Here is a 19,752-nt window from a genome sequence, read left to right on the forward strand (position 1 = left end):
GTGTCCAACCTGTGTACAATGGTGACATGGTTGCATCATTGCAGCCTTGTTCCCTGTGGCATCCATTTTGTGAATCTTCATTCCAGCCCCTATCTGTGAAGCTTCTTCATTGCTAGCTCCATAGATGTGACAACTTTCACTGCTACAATTTGAGTTAAATCATTTACAGTAAGCAGCTTCCTCTGCATAGCTTCACTGCAACATCCACAAACCAGCCTATCACAAAAAGTGTCATCAAGTGTTGCATCAAATTCACAATATTTTGCTAACTTTCTTAAAATTACTGAAAGTAAAATGCATTTACCTTCTTCCTGACTATGGCAGTGGAAATTAAACCTCTCTGCAATCAATGATGGTTTTGGAGAGAAATGCCCTGTGATATTATAATAACTGTAAGAACTGCAAGGTCTATATGAAATGTCTAGAATAGTCACTAGAGGGAGCTACAGTTACAAGTCTATAAGACATTTACGCTGAGCCTTGTGGGGGAGAGTAGTGAAGGGGTTAGCTAGAGACAGACTGAAATATAGATAGTGTGACTAAGAGCAGATTATAGTTTATAACAGTACAGAGATTAGTTATAGATGAGTGTAGATTATATGTTAATGATCAACTGTGTAATATTTAGAGTAAGTGACAAATCCAAATTAGTAGTGTTAATAAATTTATACCTTTGTTCAAGTTCAAGCTATTTTGTGTTCTTTGTGAGCACTACGCCAACCATCCTGAATTTAGCAACACAAAGAACAGCACATGGCACCAGGAGTACAAGAATTAGAATTTCTGTCCCATTTTACCTGATTATAGTTCTACATTTCCTCGAGTATGGCCTGTGCACTGTTGGCAGACTTCAAAATCTCCGTTCCCCACAACCGGTTTAGCTTTGTTACGTGCAAGGTCCCTGCAGCCCACATCCTACTCATTTTAACAGCAAGCATGTTTCATCCACCTAGCGGAAGGGGTTCTGTGGGGAGCCGAGGAGGTGAGTAGCCATATTCGCTCACAGGCAAAGAGCCCGGGCACTGGATTTGACACCCCAGTGCCCTGCGGGGGTTGGGGGAACATGGGCTGGGATTGGTGGGAGGGGAACCCCAGTTGGGGGCGGGGCACCCTCCGCCAGAGTGGGCCATCATGGGAGGGGAAGACGCTGGGGGGATGGGGGACAACTGGGGGGGGGGGGGGCAACCGCACGTGCAAAACCATGCCAATCTCTGGATCATATGTATCTATTCTGGGGGCAATCCGTGTCCCTGTCCATCTTACCCACTACCATCCACAACCCCCACTGACTACCGAGGCCTCTGACCATCTGGCTGAAGGCTATTGCTAATCGGAAATTGACAATCATGGTTATGTGAGCACTTCACACAACCCAAGTGCACTCTCGTGGGTGGGTTGGCCATGTAGCATGTGGGAGTCATTGTCTAGCATCCCATTCAGACCGTGATGCCTGGACACTGTGCCTGAACACTGCCAGAGGCAACACCACACATGCAACAGCCAACATCTGAATACCCAGGCCATGGGACACAGCTCTGGGGACATGTCCACGGATGGAGGGTGGATGAGTGCCAGGGGGAGGGGACCGGCATCCGGTCCCGTTGACGTTCCGACCGGGTGTCTGGTGTACAGGGTCTGGGTCTAGTGAGGGGGGACCCTGCGGCCGTGAGTGCATGGGCTGGGCGTTCCAGGTGGGGGAGAGGGGGGGATGAATGGGGAAATGGAGGGTCCTGGGCTGGGAGCCATCGCTGATTGTCAGTCTAACACCATCTCCCAATGCTTTATAGATATTGAACACTATGGCAGGGATTTTGGACCCAGAACTGACACTGCTGTTAGTTGATGTAGTTTTCTGCCCGAGCAATCAAGGCATCCGTGGCCTGTCGGATGCACTTGAGGGCTATAACCTGGTAGATGCTGGAGACGGCGGCAGCAGCAGCGTCAGCAGATGGTCTAGGAAGTAGTCCAAGTGCTGGGCCCCGCACTACACCCTGAGGACCCACCTGCCCATCAGGACAGGGAGGGACCCAAAGGGGGGACCCCACGGTCCAGGGTGTACAGGCGTCGCTGGTCATTTGAAAAGATGATGGACAGCGTGTGCTGCAGGTAGCTCCGCCTCAACAAGCAGACCTGCTGAGATTATCCAGTATTTTCTGTTTTCGTTTCAGGTTCCAGGATCCGCAGTAATTTGCTTTTATCTTTGTGTTTAAAGTACTGCCACTTCTCTTCTCAGAGTGCCTACCCTAGAGTTTTTCAAACTTTTTTCCCGGGGACCCATTTTTGCCAACCGGCCGACCTTCGGGACCCACGTCGGCTGAACTTCGCAGCCCACGCTGGCGACCTTCGCGACCCACGCCGGCCAACCTTTGCGGCCCACCGTGTTCTCATTTCTTTGTTGTTCTCATACCTTGTTTGCAGCTGACAAAATGGAGGAATCGCAATCGCGCCCAAAGCACGTGATGTCGACGTTCGGGGGTGTGGCCTGCCCTCTGCCTCCCTTCCGGCAGGAAGATTACATAGAATTTTTTTTTTAATCTTCTGCGTCTCCGATTGCGCAAATCCGTGGGCAACAGCCGCAGCAGCCGCCTTTTAACAATGCCAGCTGCAAGCGGCCTTCAAAAAGGCTGCGACAATATTAAAAAAATGCGGCCCACATTTCTTGATATGGTTGTGGCCTTTTTGAAGGCCGTTCGCAGCCGGCATTGTTAAAAGTTGGCTCCTGCTGCTGTTGCCCACGAATTTGCGCAATCAGGAGCGCCGTGATGAACGGCTCTGCGACTCTCCCGACACCCGCCCACGACCCACCTACGGGCTGCGACCCCGACTTTGAAAATGCCTGGCTTGCCATGAAGAAGTACTGCTCTTCTCTCCGACAAGATTTCCGTTTGTCTCTTGCCCTGTCCACATTCTTTTCTTCCCTCTTAGTGTTTAACAAGGTGTTTACCAAATATCACTTTCACAGCCATATTTCCTTCCTCAGCGACTTTGATAGAGAGTCATCCAGACTCAAAAGGTTAGCTCCCTTTTCTCTCTACAGATGCCGTCAGACCTGCTGAGATTGTCCAGTACTTTATGTTTTTGTTTGAGGCATCATACTGGTCACACTCCCGGAGCTTACAGCCGCCTTCACATCATCCCAGGCAGCAGTCGTTGCCCTGTGGCTGACCCTCCAGGACCCTCAGGGGAACAGGACATCTCTCCTGGCCTCCAATATGTCTAGGAGCCTCCCCAAGTCAGCATCCCCGAATCTTGGGGCTGGGCTCCTCGGCACCATTGTTGCGAGCTGGCTGGGGTTGGCTGTGCAAGTTCTGCTTAAGTGCTGCTCGACCTTGTTAGCAGGGGTGCTGGCGAGTGCAGTCCTGGCGAATTAGCTGGAGAGTCTTCGTTTGTGACCTGAAGCCCATGGGGCCTCGTTAAGTGGACCAATTGACATTGAATTGCGTTACCGGCTTCGCTAGACCAAGAGCCGGGAAGCTCGCGGCAGCTCCCGCTCGCGGCAGCTCCCGCTCGCTACAACACTTATAAATCTTTCCGGAGAATCGCGCCCAGGATTTATTTTGTTCAGGGGAAACGTCACACAGCTGTGTAAGGGAGAAAACAAATGGAGCACAGTCTTGGGCCTCCAAGGGGTGAGAACAGGTACAACATGGTGAAAAGCCTTGGATTGTGGTACATGGCATGAGTGGGCCCTCAATGTTTTGGTCAGACCACAACAAAGTCACAGCATTGAGAGTGTTGAAAACGTAGTGTCATGACCGCAAAGAAAAGCTTTGGAGACAGAGCGCTGAGCAAATGCTCAAATAAAAGCTGGTAAGCCGACAAATCCCATGTGGTAAGATCGCAGTACATAATGTGTCAGTTCAGTGAGTGGGACAGCACATTGAGAGGACCAGCAGTGCGTTAGCTCAGTCAGAAAGGCGAGTGTTACCCAATCGATAGCGGATAAGGGAGAGTCAAGCAGAAAAATCAGACCAGAGAATTTTGTGACAAGAACGAATGGCTTCAAGAATTGTTGAAAAATAAATTTAATATACAGCAAGGTCGTTATCCCGTGCTGTGTTTCTGCCACAACTCGTCCTCGTGAACGGATCTGCCTCCAGCATTTTCTTTCTCAAAATGCTGTAAAATATGGCAGTAAAAGCCGACAGCGGGGCTGGTGGACTGCACACCACTTTCCTCGCCTGAGCCAGCTCTTTGGGCAGCATTTTCCATTTTCTTTTCAATGTTTTGAATTGAATAGGATTCTGAACCCTTGCGCTGTGAATGAAATGCTTTAAAACAACTGCTCCATTTCCCGTTTGCTTTTTTATCTCTCCTGCAAAGGTTAAAACCTAGAATATTAATTTCGCAGATCTGAGCCACATCTCCATTATAGTTCTAGCCATTATATTGTAGCCCTGGTTATTCATGCATCCACAAAAACAGATTCAATCTTGAATCTTACTTTATAGTCATGAGAAATTATCCAAGGTCATTTGTGTCATGTTCTGCACAATAACACCATGAATAGAGGGGAGAAAATGCAGCCAGAAGGACTGTAAGGAAAACCGACACCAACACCTGCAGACAAGGCAGAAGAGTCGAAATGGAAGAAGTGTTGCTCGCTGAAAAATGTCCATGGTGAAAGATGCATCAAGGACTGGTGGCAGTTAAAAGCAGCCTTATTTGTATTTAATACCATTCACTTGTCTGTTTATTATTTAACAAGTATAATTAATACTCTATAATCTAAGACACCATCTGGTAGAGTACTTCTTTTTCACTGCTGCTGAAAAAGAAACCATGTAAAAGGGTGTAATGTATCCAGTAAGCCATTACCTCAAACCTCTCTCTCCAACCCCAATGTTTACTCCATTTTAATAGATATTAGCAGTCCAAATCATGGGAGTCGAGCTTATTTATAGGATTGGTCTGTGGTATGTACCAGATAAAAATGATCTAAAGCGTAGGTTTCACACAAAGGCTGCCAATGATTTCCTGTCCATTGATTTCAACAAATACACATTCTTGATTTTCTAATACGTGCTTCAGTATTGTCTGGTAATGGTTGATAACCTGCCTGCAGTGGAAGAAAGATATGAAATAAATGCAGGGTGCTGGACCCATTAAGAAACAGTTAGATAATTGGAATTAATGAGATTGATATCTTAGGTCAGTGAAGCTAAATGAGTTAAACAGGCTTCTTCATCCAAACCTATCCTGCGATCCTGCATGATCTTTCTTCATCACTGAAGTTAATCACAAATTTCCATTTCAATGCTTGTACTTTCTCATTCACATTATTTTCCTGACAGGTTTAATGCAAATTATCCTTTCTAGAAACAACCAGCCGATAGTGGAAAAAGGCACGTTAAATGCCATCCAAGCACGATAAAACAACATACCATATTCTCAGTACAGAACAATCGCTGCTCAATTTGAAAAATTAAATCATTAAAGGCTGCCAGGGCCATTTACATAATACAAGATTAATAACTATCAAAGGCAATGGTTTCAGAAAAGTATAAATCAAGAACTCTGCCCTCAAAAGTCAGGGAGAGACCCTATCACTGGAAAGTGATGCTCAGGGTCTTAATTTTGTGATTTCACCAGAGTGGAATAATATTAGGCATTAGGTAAAGCAGATGGAATCACTGGACAATGATGGATGGATATGCTGATGGAGTTATAAATAAAATTGACTCCTTTCGTGTATAAGATTGCATTTAATTCTAATTATATCAGGTTAATGAACTTTATTTTCCAAATAATTTTTAACAGTCAGATGTATTGGCTCTTCTAATGAAAACTTTAAAGCAATGAGGTTTTGCGTTACCTTAAAACAAAATGATTGATATACAGGCCCGCTTTCATGTTGTGTGCGAATGCAGAAAATGTGCCAGCTTTTGCAGAAAAATGTATGTTCAATAAAAGGGTGCAGCTATCGTAACTCACCAGGCAATTTTGATACAACATCATCTTAAAAGGCCTCAGAAGACAGACAAGTCATGCCAAATCAGTAATAACATTTCAGTCGAGACTTTAATTCCATATCACAATTGCCTAAATGGTTTCAAATGTCAGTTAATGAGCAAATAAATTGGCTTTCATCAAAACCAGATTCTGTAGGAATGCATTTGTACCTAGTTAAATAAGCAAATCTTGGGACATGGAGCACTCATATAGACCTTGCAATGTTTTTGATGGAATTGTTAGTTAATTTATTTTCCATAACTTTAAATGGTGTAAACTATGTTTTGAATTCTCATGCAGATAGGAACATTGTTTGCTATGACTTAAGATTTCTTCATTCTAAGTTATTAATTCTTAATTCTAACCTACGAGGCATTTCAGTGAAAATACTTGACTATCAGGTGGGATTTTCTGGTCCCCATAACAACGTGCTTTCCGACGGCGGAGGCAGCTCACCATGGGTAGTCAATGGGATCTTCCTGTCCTGCTGATGTCTGTAGCATTTTGCATGGCTCTACCGTCCTTCCACTGGGAAACCCACCATGGGGGGGGGCTCACCTTCAGCGGGAGCGGAAGATCCCACCAGGAGGAAGGGTCGGAAAACCCCACTTACAGTGACAGACTGATAGTTACGGAATAATCAACTTTTTAATTGCATTACCTATTGGGCGCAATCTAACCAAAAAAAGACAGACTCTGTTCTGGTTAGGATTAGAAGAGTTATTCCAGTGCTACAAGTGCCGGGAACTCCTCCCCCATTATCTAACGGCACTCTGTTTTTTCCAGGCCTCAGCGGTGAATGCCCCACTGAGGCAACATTCAGTCGCATTTCCTGAACTGAGGAGATACGATGAGCCGAGCTCCTCAGTGCAGGAAGAGATCAAGGCGCCATTTTTAAATAGTGCCCTGATCTCTCAACCCCCCGATGCAACTACCGGACCCCCCTCCCCACCCCCAATGCCCCAACACAGCAATTGGGGGGTTCTCCAGCACCCCTCATATGATCTGGCCACCCCGGGCCCGATCCCCGACATGGGCAAAATGCCATCTTGCCACCATGGCACTGGCAGTTTGACACTCTGGCAGTTCCCCTTTCACCCTTGCAGTGCCACCTGAGCACCCTGGCAGTGCAGGGTGGCATCCGAGTGGAACTGCTAAGATGCCCAGGTAGCACTGCCAGGGTGCCCGGGTGGCATCAGCAGTGCCAAGGTGCCATCCGGCTCAGATACCAGCTACCTGGGGGTTTCCAATCACGTGGTTCAAGTGCCGTTCCACATGGTCCCCATTTGTGGAATGGTGCCCGCTGGTGTATCCTCAGTGAGGCCGGTAGATCCCATGAGCCAGTTCGATCTGACGTCAGCAGAGTTTCAGTGAGTTTTTGAACTCACTGAGCTCTACAAGTCTGGGTCCCACCTATTGTGGGCAGGATCCAGATCACATGTCTCTTGAGATCTAGTTAGATCTCACGAGGCATAATGACAATCGGGAAACCCGGGACAAGCCGCTCCCGGCATCTCCCGGCTGCATCCCTAACTGATTCTGGCAGGACATGGCTGTAAATTGAGCCCTATATTTGTTAGTACCAAAGGAATCCATCATTATTGTGAAGTTCCATTTCAAGTATTATTGTTCTTACCATCTGACTGAATTTTGAAACCTAGTTATCAAAGCTTTGGATCTGCTGGAATTTCTCTGACTTTTTGCATTTCCTACAAGACATGTATTTTCCTTTTCCACCATGTTTTCTTCCCTCACAACACTTTCCCCCTTTACATCTGAGAAGACAGGGGTATAGCTGTGGTGATATACATCACTGTAAGTACACAAAGGGTTAATGTACATACACTACACCTAGCTAGACACTAGAGGGAACACCAGAGACATGACACACAGACAGTCAACCAATAGGTCAGTAAGATAGGCCATGACCAATGGGCAGTCACGATACACACAGAGGTGCCACTACCACAGGAGGGCATGACACCAACCCATATAAAAGGACACATCACACATGCTCAGTCTCTTTCCAGTGGAGACACTCAGTGAGTACAGACACAGGGTTGATTGAACATCACACCCACCACGTGGATTGTGCAGACTGGTTCATCAGTCTGAGTAACTATAGCAAGATTAACAGTAGCATCGAATCCAAGTAGGAGAATTGTCAATAGTTTAATAAATGTGTTGAAGCTATCTCCAAGTCTGAACATTCCTTTGTCAGAGTGCACATCAAGGAAGCAGCTTATGCTACATCAAGAGCATAACAAAACAACAGCTACTAGACTTCCGGGTGCGGCGATGACCAGCTGAGTCGCACGTTTCGGCAGCTCCCGGTGAAACGGACTTTTGGGCTCTTGATAGGAGCCCCAACGGCAATTTTAACGGCTAAAAACACCGTGCGGTAAACCAGAAGGGAATTCCCCCTGGACACGGATGGAAAAAGGAGAGGAAAGTGGCCGGATTGCAGCGGATCCTTTGGAACAGTGGCAAGGAAGGCAAGCAAAAACCAAGATGGCGTCGGAAGGTGGCAGTTTCACATGGGGCCCTGAACAACAAGAGTTCTTGAAATGCTGCGTGGAAGAGATAAAAAAGGAAATGAAGAAAGAGCTGTTGGCCCCGATACTACAGGCGATTGAAGGGCTAAAGGAGGAACAAAAGACCCAGGAGCGGGAGCTTCGGGTCGTGAAGGCGAAGGCAGCCGAGAATGAGGACGATATACAGGGCCTGGTGGTGAAGTCGGAGATACAGGAGGCACATCAGAAACGATGTGTGGAGAGGTTGGAGGCACTGGAAAACAACGCAAGGAGGAACAACCTGAGGATTCTTGGTCTTCCTGAAGGTGTGGAGGGTGCGGACGTCGGGGCATATGTGAGCACGCTGCTGCACTCGTTAATGGGAGCGGAGGCCCCGGCGGGTCCGTTGGAGGTGGAGGGAGCATACCGAGTTATGGCGCGAGGACCGAGAGCAGGAGAAACTCCCAGAGCCATAGTGGTGAGATTCCTCCGTTTTAAGGATAGAGAAATGGTCCTTAGATGGGCGAAGAAAACTCGGAGCAGTAAATGGGAGAACGCGGTGATCCGCGTTTATCAAGACTGGAGTGCGGAGGTGGCGAGAAGGAGGGCGAGCTTTAATCGGGCCAAGGCGGATTAAAAGGAAGATAAAATTTGGAATGCTGCAACCGGCAAGACTGTGGGTCACATATCAAGGGAGGCACCACTACTTTGAGACGGCGGATGAAGCGTGGACTTTTATTGTAGAAGAAAAACTGGAATGAGTGGATTATTAAAAAGAACGTTTGGACAAAGTGGTGGGGCGAATGGGGGGGGCGAAGAGGGGTTTTATGTTCTAATCCTGCGGTGTGGTAACTTTTCTCTCTCCCACAGGGGGTGATGGGGGGAGGTGGGGAGGGAGAGGAGATGGGGCGTTGGCCATGGGGGGCGGGGCCAAGGGAGAAGCGCGGGCTTGGCTCCCGCGCTATGATAATTATGGCGGGAATAGAGAAGCAGGAAGGAGGGGGCGTCGCACGGTGCGAGCCGTGGTCACGGGGGGAAGCCGAGGTCAGCCAGAGTTTGCTGACTTCTGGGAGCAACATGGGGGGAGTAATTACGCTAGCGGGGGGTCTAGCGGGGGGGGTGGGAGGGGGGAATTACTGGGTTGCTGCTGCTGGGGAAAGGGGGGAGCGGGTACGGGAGAGGATGGGCGGGGGGGCACCGCCTGGGGGAGATACAGCTGCGTGGGAACTGGGTGAGAAGCTGGAAAAAGATGATGGCTAATCGGCAAGGGGTGGGGTGGGAAGCCCCCCAACTCGGCTGATCACGTGGAATGCGAGAGGGCTCAACGGGCCGATAAAGAGGGCACGGGTACTCGCACACCTTAAGAAACTTAAAGCAGATGTGGTTATGTTACAGGAAACGCACCTGAAACTGATAGACCAGGTTAGGCTGCGCAAAGGATGGGTGGGGCAGGTGTTCCATTCGGGGCTAGATGCGAAAAACAGGGGGGTGGCTATATTAGTGGGGAAGCGGGTTATGTTCGAGGCAAAGACTATAGTGGCGGATAACGGGGGCAGATACGTGATGGTGAGTGGCAAACTACAGGGAGAGATGGTGGTTTTGGTAAACGTGTATGCCCCGAACTGGGATGATGCCAATTTTATGAGGCGGATGCTAGGACGCATTCCGGACCTGGAGACGGGAAAGCTGATAATGGGGGGAGACTTTAACACGGTGTTGGAACCAGGGCTGGATAGGTCGAAGTCCAGGACTGGAAGGAGGCCGGCAGCAGCCAAGGTGCTTAAAGATTTTATGGAGCAGATGGGAGATGTGGACCCGTGGAGATTCAGTAGACCTAGGAGTAAGGAGTTCTCGTTTTTCTCCTATGTCCATAAAGTCTATTCGCGCATAGACTTTTTCGTGCTGGGTAGGGCATTGATCCCGAAGGTGAGGGGAACGGAGTATACGGCTATAGCCATTTCGGATCACGCCCCACACTGGGTGGACTTGGAGATAGGGGAGGAAACAGGAGGGCGCCCACCATGGAGAATGGACATGGGACTAATGGCGGATGAGGGGGTGTGTCTAAGGGTGAGGGGATGTATTGAAAAGTACTTGGAACTCAATGACAATGGGGAGGTCCAGGTGGGAGTGGTCTGGGAGGCGTTGAAGGCGGTGGTTAGGGGGGAGCTGATATCAATAAGGGCACATAAAGGGAAGCAGGAGAGTATGGAACGGGAGCGGTTGCTGCAAGAACTTTTGAGGGTGGACAGACAATATGCGGAAGCACCGGAGGAGGGATTGTACAGGGAAAGGCAAAGGCTGCATGTGGAATTTGACTTGCTGACTACAGGCACTGCAGAGGCACAATGGAGGAAGGCACAGGGTGTACAGTATGAATATGGGGAGAAGGCGAGCAGGTTGCTGGCACACCAATTGAGGAAAAGGGGAGCAGCGAGGGAAATAGGGGGAGTGAGGGACGAGGAAGGAGAGATGGAGCGGGGAGCGGAGAGAGTGAATGAAGTGTTCAAGACATTTTATAAAAAATTATATGAAGCTCAACCCCCGGATGGGAGGGAGAGAATGATGGACTTTTTGGATCGGCTGGAAATTCCCAAGGTGAAAGAGCAGGAAAGGGTGGGACTGGGAGCACAGATCGAGGTAGAAGAAGTGGTGAAAGGAATTAGGAGCATGCAGACGGGAAAGGCCCCGGGACCGGACGGATTCCCAGTCGAATTTTATAGAAAATATTTGGACTTGCTCGCCCCGGTACTGACGAGGACCTTTAATGAGGCAAAGGAAAGGGGACAACTGCCCCCGACTATGTCTGAAGCAACGATATCGCTTCTCTTAAAGAAGGAAAAGGACCCGCTACAATGCGGGTCCTACAGACCAATTTCCCTCCTAAATGTGGATGCCAAGGTCCTGGCCAAGGTAATGGCAATGAGAATAGAGGAATGTGTCCCGGGGGTGGTTCACGAGGACCAAACTGGGTTTGTGAAGGGGAGACAGCTGAACACGAATATACGGAGGCTGTTAGGGGTAATGATGATGGCCCCACCAGAGGGTGAAACAGAGATAGTAGTGGCGATGGATGCCGAGAAAGCATTTGATAGAGTGGAATGGGATTATTTGTGGGAGGTGTTGAGGAGATTTGGTTTTGGAGAGGGGTATGTTAGATGGGTGCAGCTATTGTATAGGGCCCCAGTGGCGAGTGTGGTCACGAATGGACGGGGATCGGCATATTTTCGGCTCCATAGAGGGACAAGGCAGGGATGCCCTCTGTCCCCATTACTGTTTGCACTGGCGATTGAGCCCCTGGCGATAGCGCTGAGGGGTTCCAAGAAGAGGAGGGGAGTACTTAGGGGAGGAGAAGAACACCGGGTATCTTTGTATGCGGACGATTTGTTACTATATGTGGCGGATCCGGCGGAGGGGATGCCAGATATAATGCGGATACTTGGGGAGTTTGGGGATTTTTCAGGGTATAAATTGAACATGGGGAAGAGTGAGCTGTTTGTGGTGCATCCTGGGGAACAGAGTAGAGAAATAGAGGACCTACCGTTGAGGAAGGTAACAAGAGACTTTCGTTACCTGGGGATCCAGATAGCTAAGAATTGGGGCACACTGCACAGGTTAAATTTAACGCGGTTGGTGGAACAGATGGAGGAAGATTTCAAGAGATGGGATATGGTAGCCCTGTCAATGGCAGGGAGGGTGCAGGCGGTTAAGATGGTGGTCCTCCCGAGATTCCTCTTTGTGTTTCAGTGCCTCCCGGTGGTGATCACGAAGGCTTTTTTTAAAAGGATTGAAAAGAGCATCATGGGTTTTGTTTGGGCCGGGAAGACCCCGAGAGTGAGGAAGGGATTCTTACAGCGTAGCAGGGATAGGGGGGGGCTGGCACTACCGAGCCTAAGTGAGTACTATTGGGCCGCTAATATTTCAATGGTGAGTAAGTGGATGGGAGAGGAGGAGGGAGCGGCGTGGAAGAGATTAGAGAGGGCGTCCTGTAGGGGGACTAGCCTGCAGGCTATGGTGACAGCCCCATTGCCGTTCTCACCGAGGAACTACACCACAAGCCCGGTGGTGGTAGCTACACTGAAGATTTGGGGACAGTGGAGACGGCATAGGGGAAAGACTGGAGCTTTGGGGGGGTCCCCGATAAGAAACAACCATAGGTTTGCCCCAGGGGGAATGGATGGGGGATATGGAATGTGGCAAAGAGCAGGAATACCGCAACTGAAAGATCTATTTGTGGATGGGAAGTTCGCGAGTCTGGGAGCGCTGACCGAGAAATATGGGTTGCCCCAAGGGAATGCATTCAGGTATATGCAACTGAGGGCTTTTGCGAGGCAACAGGTGAGGGATTTTCCGCAGCTCCCGACACAAGAGGTGCAGGACAGAGTGATCTCAAAGACATGGGTGGGGGATGGTAAGGTGTCAGATATATATAGGGAAATGAGGGACGAAGGGGAGACTATGGTAGATGAACTAAAAGGGAAATGGGAAGAAGAGCTGGGGGAGGAGATCGAGGAGGGGCTGTGGGCGGATGCCCTAAGTAGGGTAAACTCGTCGTCCTCGTGTGCCAGGCTAAGCCTGATTCAGTTTAAGGTATTACACAGGGCGCATATGACTGGAGCGCAGCTCAGTAAATTCTTTGGGGTGGAGGATAGGTGTGCGAGGTGCTCGAGAAGCCCAGCGAATCATACCCATATGTTTTGGTCATGCCCGGCACTACGGGGGTTTTGGATGGGGGTGACAAAGGTGCTTTCAAAAGTAGTGGGGGTCCGGGTCGAACCAAGCTGGGGGTTGGCTATATTTGGGGTAGCACAAGAGCCGGGAGTGCAGGAGGCGAGAGAGGCCGATGTTTTGGCCTTTGCGTCCCTAGTAGCCCGGCACAGGATATTGTTGATGTGGAAGGAAGCCAAGCCCCCGGGGGTGGAGACCTGGATAAATGACATGGCGGGGTTTATAAAGCTAGAGCGGATTAAGTTCGTCCTAAGGGGGTCGGCTCAAGGGTTCACCAGGCGGTGGCAACCGTTCGTCGAATACCTTGCGGATAGATAGATGGAAGGGGAAAAGAAGGCAGCAGCAGCAGCCCAGGATTTGGGGGGGGGGGGGGGGGGGGGGGAGGGGTGGGGGTGGGTGGGCGGGGGGGTGTAACTTGTGACAAGGCAGTTGCCAATTAGGGCTAGTTTTCATTTTTGTTATTTAATATTTATTCATTTTTTGTTTTTTGCTTATATAAAATAGGTCATTGTTATTTGTGCTGTTATAATATTGTGTAAAGGGTGCACAATGTACTGTGTTGGTTGACCAAAAATTTTCAATAAAATATTTATTTAAAAAAACAACAACAGCTACTCCCATGCTTCCATGTTCTTGGCCAGCTGCCAGGATCTAATCAGATTCGTTGTAGCTGCTCTGATCTCAGTCCAACGCCTTTGTGAGGGGTGCAACTGAGATTGGGAAGTTTGTAGTACAGGGATCAAAAAGATATCCTTTCGGACAATGTCACCACAGTGCAATATCCTTGTTTCAGGAAAGAAGGTCAAATTTATTTAGTTCCCTTCAATTAAATCGCCTCTCAATCTTCAATGAAATTCAAGTCAAGTTTACACAACCTGTCCACATAATTTAATCCGTTAAGATTTGGTGCATTCTTCTAAATCTGCGCTGTGACCCTGAAGAACTGGAGCCACAAGAGGCTTGAGTGGGTGATTTTATTAACTCATGGCTGGCTTTTCTTGCAGGGTAATTAAAACAGGTGTATAGCCTACCTCACAAGTCTATCTCAGATCTCTCACTTGGATGCACAATTATTCGGTACTGATGTTGATTTAAAGAAATAAATCAGACACTTACTAGAATGGCCTTTATTCACTCATTTCCCTGGAATAGATTAAATGGTCAGTCTGATCACAGACCAAGACGGGAAGATTCTGGGGCATCGGGAACAAATGATGTGCTGGGTCTGATGATGGGCGGCACGGTAACACAGTGGTTAGCACAGTTGCTTCACAGCTCCAGGGTACCAGATTTGATTCCCGGCTTAGGTCACTGTCTGTGCACAGTCTGCACGTTTTCCCCGTGTGTGCGTGGGTTTCCTCCGGATGCTCCGGTTTCCTCCCACAGTCCAAAGATGTGCAGGTTAGGTGGATTGGCCATGCTAAATTGCCCTTAGTGTCCAAAAGGGTTAGATGGGGTTGCTGGGTTGCGGGGAGAGGGTGGAGATGTTGGCTTGGGTGGGGTGCTCTTTCCAAGGGCCAGTGCAGACTCGATAGGCCTGGTGGCCTCCTTCTGCACCTTAAATTCTATGATTCTCTATGCTGTCTGTGCCCCGTCAGTCTGCATGGTCTCCTTGGAGTTGGCTAATTAACAGGCCCCATTCAAGATTCAGGGATGGCGGGCAGGCTCCGCAGGCTGCAGGGCCAATCAGAGTGCCCAAGGCTGTGGGCAGTTGGCAACCCCAGTGAGAGAGGTGGGCACTGTCAATGTAAGCGAGAGACTGCAAGAGCGCCTCAAGATGGAGGTGACTTCTGAAGACTTGTTTTACGGTGGTGGAGGCAGCCCGACATTGGCCGGCCATGGCATCTCTTGGGCCTGCCACAGTCAATGGTGTTTCCCATTGTTCTGCACCTAACTCCACCGGAACCCACGGCAGTGGGTTGTCATTGGTGGGACCGGAATACCCTACTGCGGGAATAGTCAGAAAATCCCACTTTTACCTAGTCCTAAAACTTCAAGATGTTGAAATTTGATTGTGCAATGGCCATTTTTTAGGCCAATGGCAAGAATGGTGGGCCAGTCAGAGGTCTGCTGCCCAGCACATTGGGAGTACATGTGGAGTATGGTGACCGTGCCTGAAACAGATGTTATCCCTTTCCTTGAATAAATAAATGACCTAACACCTGTTCGAGGCCCTCATTGACAACACAGAAGGATAAGCCAGTAAAATGTGGAAATGACTGATACTGGTCTGAACTGGAGTTCCATTTTAAAGTAGATAAGAATAGTTTGGACCAGTACCAGTCATTTCCAAATTTTACATGTTTTTCCTTATGTGAAGGTCAGTCAATGCTGGCTTCATTCAGTAAAACCTGAATAGTACCGAAAAGGTAAATTGTTGAAATTTGCTTAACTCTTTGCCGAGAAGGCTGTGGAGGCCAAATCACGGAGTGTCTTTATAACAGAGATAGATAGGTTCTTGATTAATAAGGGGATCAGGGGTTGTGGGGGAGAAAGTAGGAGAATGGGGATGAGAAAAATATCAGCCATGATTGGATGGTGGAGCAGACTCGATAGGCCAAGTGGCCTAATTCTGCTCCTATGAAAGGCCCAAGCTCCATTACAAGGGGTCTCAGACCTCAACATTCAGCAGAGGCATGCCCCCAGTTTCTCAATACAAATCCACAACTGCGGTACTGCCTGAATCATGTTATCGGATAGGGCTAAATTGCAATATGTTTTCCTTGCCATTTCTGAGCATTCCACCCAATCTGCATAAATGGAAAAAATATGAAGGTGATTAACCTTCTATTTTTTCCCTTGATAACTATCTGGGGATTCCAAGAATAAAATGAAAAGAAATACATCGTTCAAAGGAAAACCCAGACAGACAACATATATAAGTTCCACATTATACTGTGCTTTGGGAATTTAATAAAATAATTTTTCTCTTCTTGTGTCATGTTACATTGATGCAATGATTGATTACATTCATTTTGACAATCTGGAATTCAGTTTTAATAAAGCAATTAAGGGATTAAATTGAAATAAATTTACATTTGTCTGCATATAATTATAGTTAGAATTACGAATGGAAATACCACCTCTTCTTGACCATGCAAAAGCAATTTATCTTAACTATAATGGGAATGTCTGACTGTGACCCTTGCCTGGCCTAAAATCAAGTCAAATCAACAGTTTGGGTACTTCAGAGCATTTCCAGCCCCAATAGGTATTTAATGTCATCTTCTTCCCAAGAATACATGGCCCAGATCTATCGCTCTCGAGATGGTCAAACCTGGGAAGTACCCAGGAAAACTCAATGCAAAGATTCCCAAAAGAATTGCCTGAGAAATTTCAACTTCCGATGGACAATTCCCCTACGTCTGGAAACCCCCAAAAGAGTCTCCACTCTCCGTCAGAGTCAGAGATTTTGGAGGGTTCCAACTCACTTATCAGAACCCAGGAAATTTTACAGAGGAGAAACAATGGGCATGATTGGCCTAATTTAAGTAAAACATTTCTAAGTGTCATTTTCGGCACAATTGGCGGGGTGTTTAACGGCACTTAGTGCCAGAAATGAGTCCCCATGAGCTTCTCGCCATTAATGGCTGTCTCGCTGTCTGATTCGCCAAACTCACATCTCACATAAGGGGGAGTTGCTTTTAAACGCGCCCTCACCACACTCCCAGTCAACACACAAGCATGTCAGGGCACAGACCTTCTCCTCGTTTTGGGGATGCTGACCTGGCCAGACTTCTTGATGCCGTCGAAACAGGATGGGACATCGTGTTCCCCCAAGGGTGTCGGAGGCGCAGCGGCAGGGCCACCAGTACCGCCTGGAGGCAGTGACAGCAGTTGATTGTGCTGGCAGCATGACATGGAGGATTGCCGTCTAATTTAGGAAGAAGACCAATGACCTCCACTGAGCTGCAAGGCGATGCCAGTCTCCTGGCATCAGTTCCACTGCCACCTCTCAAACATTTCCCGCACCCACCCCCACCCCCAACCCAGTGGCTGACACATAGCAGCCTCCCCACATCCAATTTTCATGCTTGCTCCTCCAAACACACAGGCACCCACCAGCACAAGCTCTTCATGTCCAGATGCAGTGCCCACACATGCCACCTGCTATTGACTCCCTGATCCATCATAATGCACTCTCTTTGTCCCTGCAGGACAAGATAGCCCATAATATGTGGTAAAAGGCAAAGATGGCGGGGTGGAGTACCAAAGATTCGAGTCCTCACCCCCTATAAGGAATGGGCCCTAGAAATCGCGGGGTTGACCGAGGAGAGAGCAGTCACTTGACAGCGAGGTTAGCCTGTGCCACAGAGGTGAGAATCTACTGCTTCTTCACCCAGATGACCTGTCGCAAGTGAATTGTTCATGTCAGACAAAATGATCCTTCCTCTCACTGACCACATGTCCATTGTCTCACAGGTTCTCCAGCTGATGGAGTCGTTCCCTCCCTGCTCCACCCGAGAGACCATCTCGGAGAATTCCGAGGAGACCACCATTGAGGCGTCACAGTATCACCTCCACCTTCCACCAGTCCAGAGACACACACCTCAGTGGGCAACATTAGTGGACAGGCTTCTGGGGCACAATCTGGTGAGCACCACACAGTTACTGGTGCACATCAGGTGGAGGCAGGAACCTCCAAGGGGGTCAACGGTCGGAGGTCTGCTGGATTCCTGGACTCAGCTGAGTCTCAGTCAGATGCCGAGTCTCTGGACAAGATTATCCCAGAGCTGAGGCAGGTGATAGGAGACAGCCATGAGATTCAGGAGGGAATGCTAGCGACATTCCAGTGAATGAATAGTCAATTGGAGGAGTCCTAAAGGCTATGGGCACAGGAGATGATGTCAACAATGCATGGCACTGAAGCCAACACTGCTCGGGTGGTGACCACAGAGGAAAGCCTGGAGCACGACATCAATGTCTTGAGTGGTGGTGCCCAAGGCATGGCTCAGTGTGTGACAATCATGGCTCAGGGCCTCGACATCCTGTCCAGTCGATGAGGGACATGTCCCTTTCGCAGGTAGACATTTCCAAGGCACTGCAAAGCATGGCCCAGTGATTGAGGGACGTGTCCCAGATGCAGATGGACTTGCCGAGGCACTCCCCCCCACCCCCCCCCCGCCCCACCCCTTGGGCACAGAGGTCCAAGTTCAAATGTCCAATCAGAGGACAGGTGTGAGTGTGCTGTAAGCAGAAAGACAGTAGTCAGACTTTAGTGTAAACTGAGAAGCACCAGAGCTACCTCACAGTGAGTCCTCATCACTATCCTGCCTTTTGTATTGACCCACTGACAGCCCCGAAACAGGCCAAACACTCTTGGAGGGTGGATGGGGGAATAAGGGGGAAACATTGATTGGAAGGGGTGATTGGGGGAAGGAGGGATGGTGGAGGGGTCAGCTGATGGACAAAGCCTCGTCCTATGAGAATCTGGGGAAGTTAGGACCTCCCTGGTCCTCCAGAAATGCCGTACCCTTTCCGTCTCCTGTCCTGCAACACCCTGGGCTCATCCTCCAGGCCCTTCTGGTCTGTTTCCTCCTCTTCTTCCTCAGATGAGGCTGCATTCCTCCTCCTCCAGTATGTAGCCACACTGTTGTACCAGGTTGTGAAGGGCAACACAGACCACCTAAAAGTGGGAGACCCTCTGTGGGGTGTACTGCAGTGCACCACCAGAGCTGTCCAGGCATTGTGTCATGTGAGAGTACCTTTAAGAAATGGGTGTTTAAGAAATGTACCTTTAAGAAATGGGTATTATCAGTACTGTCAGAGAGTGGGTGGAGCTGGGCTGTCTGTCAGCTTTTTACTTTTGTTTTTGAGTCGGCTGTAGGGTGTGTTTTAGTTTCCTTTTCAGTGTTGGAACTGAAGCCAGACAAAGCAGGTATACTGCTGTTCTCTCTGCCATCAAAAGACTATCTCTTGATCATTTGGGGAATTCAGAATTATAAATGTTCTCAGTCGTGAATGTAAACCTGATGTGCTTCTGTTGAAAGGTGTTTTAAGTCTTATGGATGTTAAAAGTAAAGCTTTAAGAATTACTTAGTGTTGTAGTCTTTGGGGGTTGTATTTGAATTAATGGTTGCTAAGATGTTCACTGTATGTTTTAAAAAGGTTAACTTGAGTTCATAGAATAAACATTTTTTGCTTTAAAAAATACTTTTCCATTTCTGCTGTACCACACCTGTAGAGTGGGCCGTGTGCTCCCCATATCACAATCTACTAAAAGTTGTGGGTCAGGGGAACTCCATGATACACTTTGGGATTCTCTAAACCCTGGCCCATAACAGTTGTAACCGCATTTTGAATAATCCGATGCACCGCATATACCTCATTGGCATTGCCAGGGGCGGGTCCTTTGGGGAGCCCCATTTGTGGGTGTTGCTTATGCATGGTGGTATGTGTGGTGGTGGAGGGGGAGGAGAGGGAAGAGCCCTGGTGTTTGTGAGGTGTCGGAGGGGTTGCAGATGCTGATGTTGACATTGTGGTTGGGGGGGGGGGGACCCGATTTTCTGGGGAGGTGGTGGTGGTGGGGGGGTGGGGGGGAGCTGTCGTTCATTTAAAT

This window comes from Scyliorhinus torazame, chromosome 3 (genome assembly GCF_047496885.1).
Source record: "Scyliorhinus torazame isolate Kashiwa2021f chromosome 3, sScyTor2.1, whole genome shotgun sequence".
NCBI classification, from domain to species: Eukaryota; Metazoa; Chordata; class Chondrichthyes; order Carcharhiniformes; family Scyliorhinidae; genus Scyliorhinus; species Scyliorhinus torazame.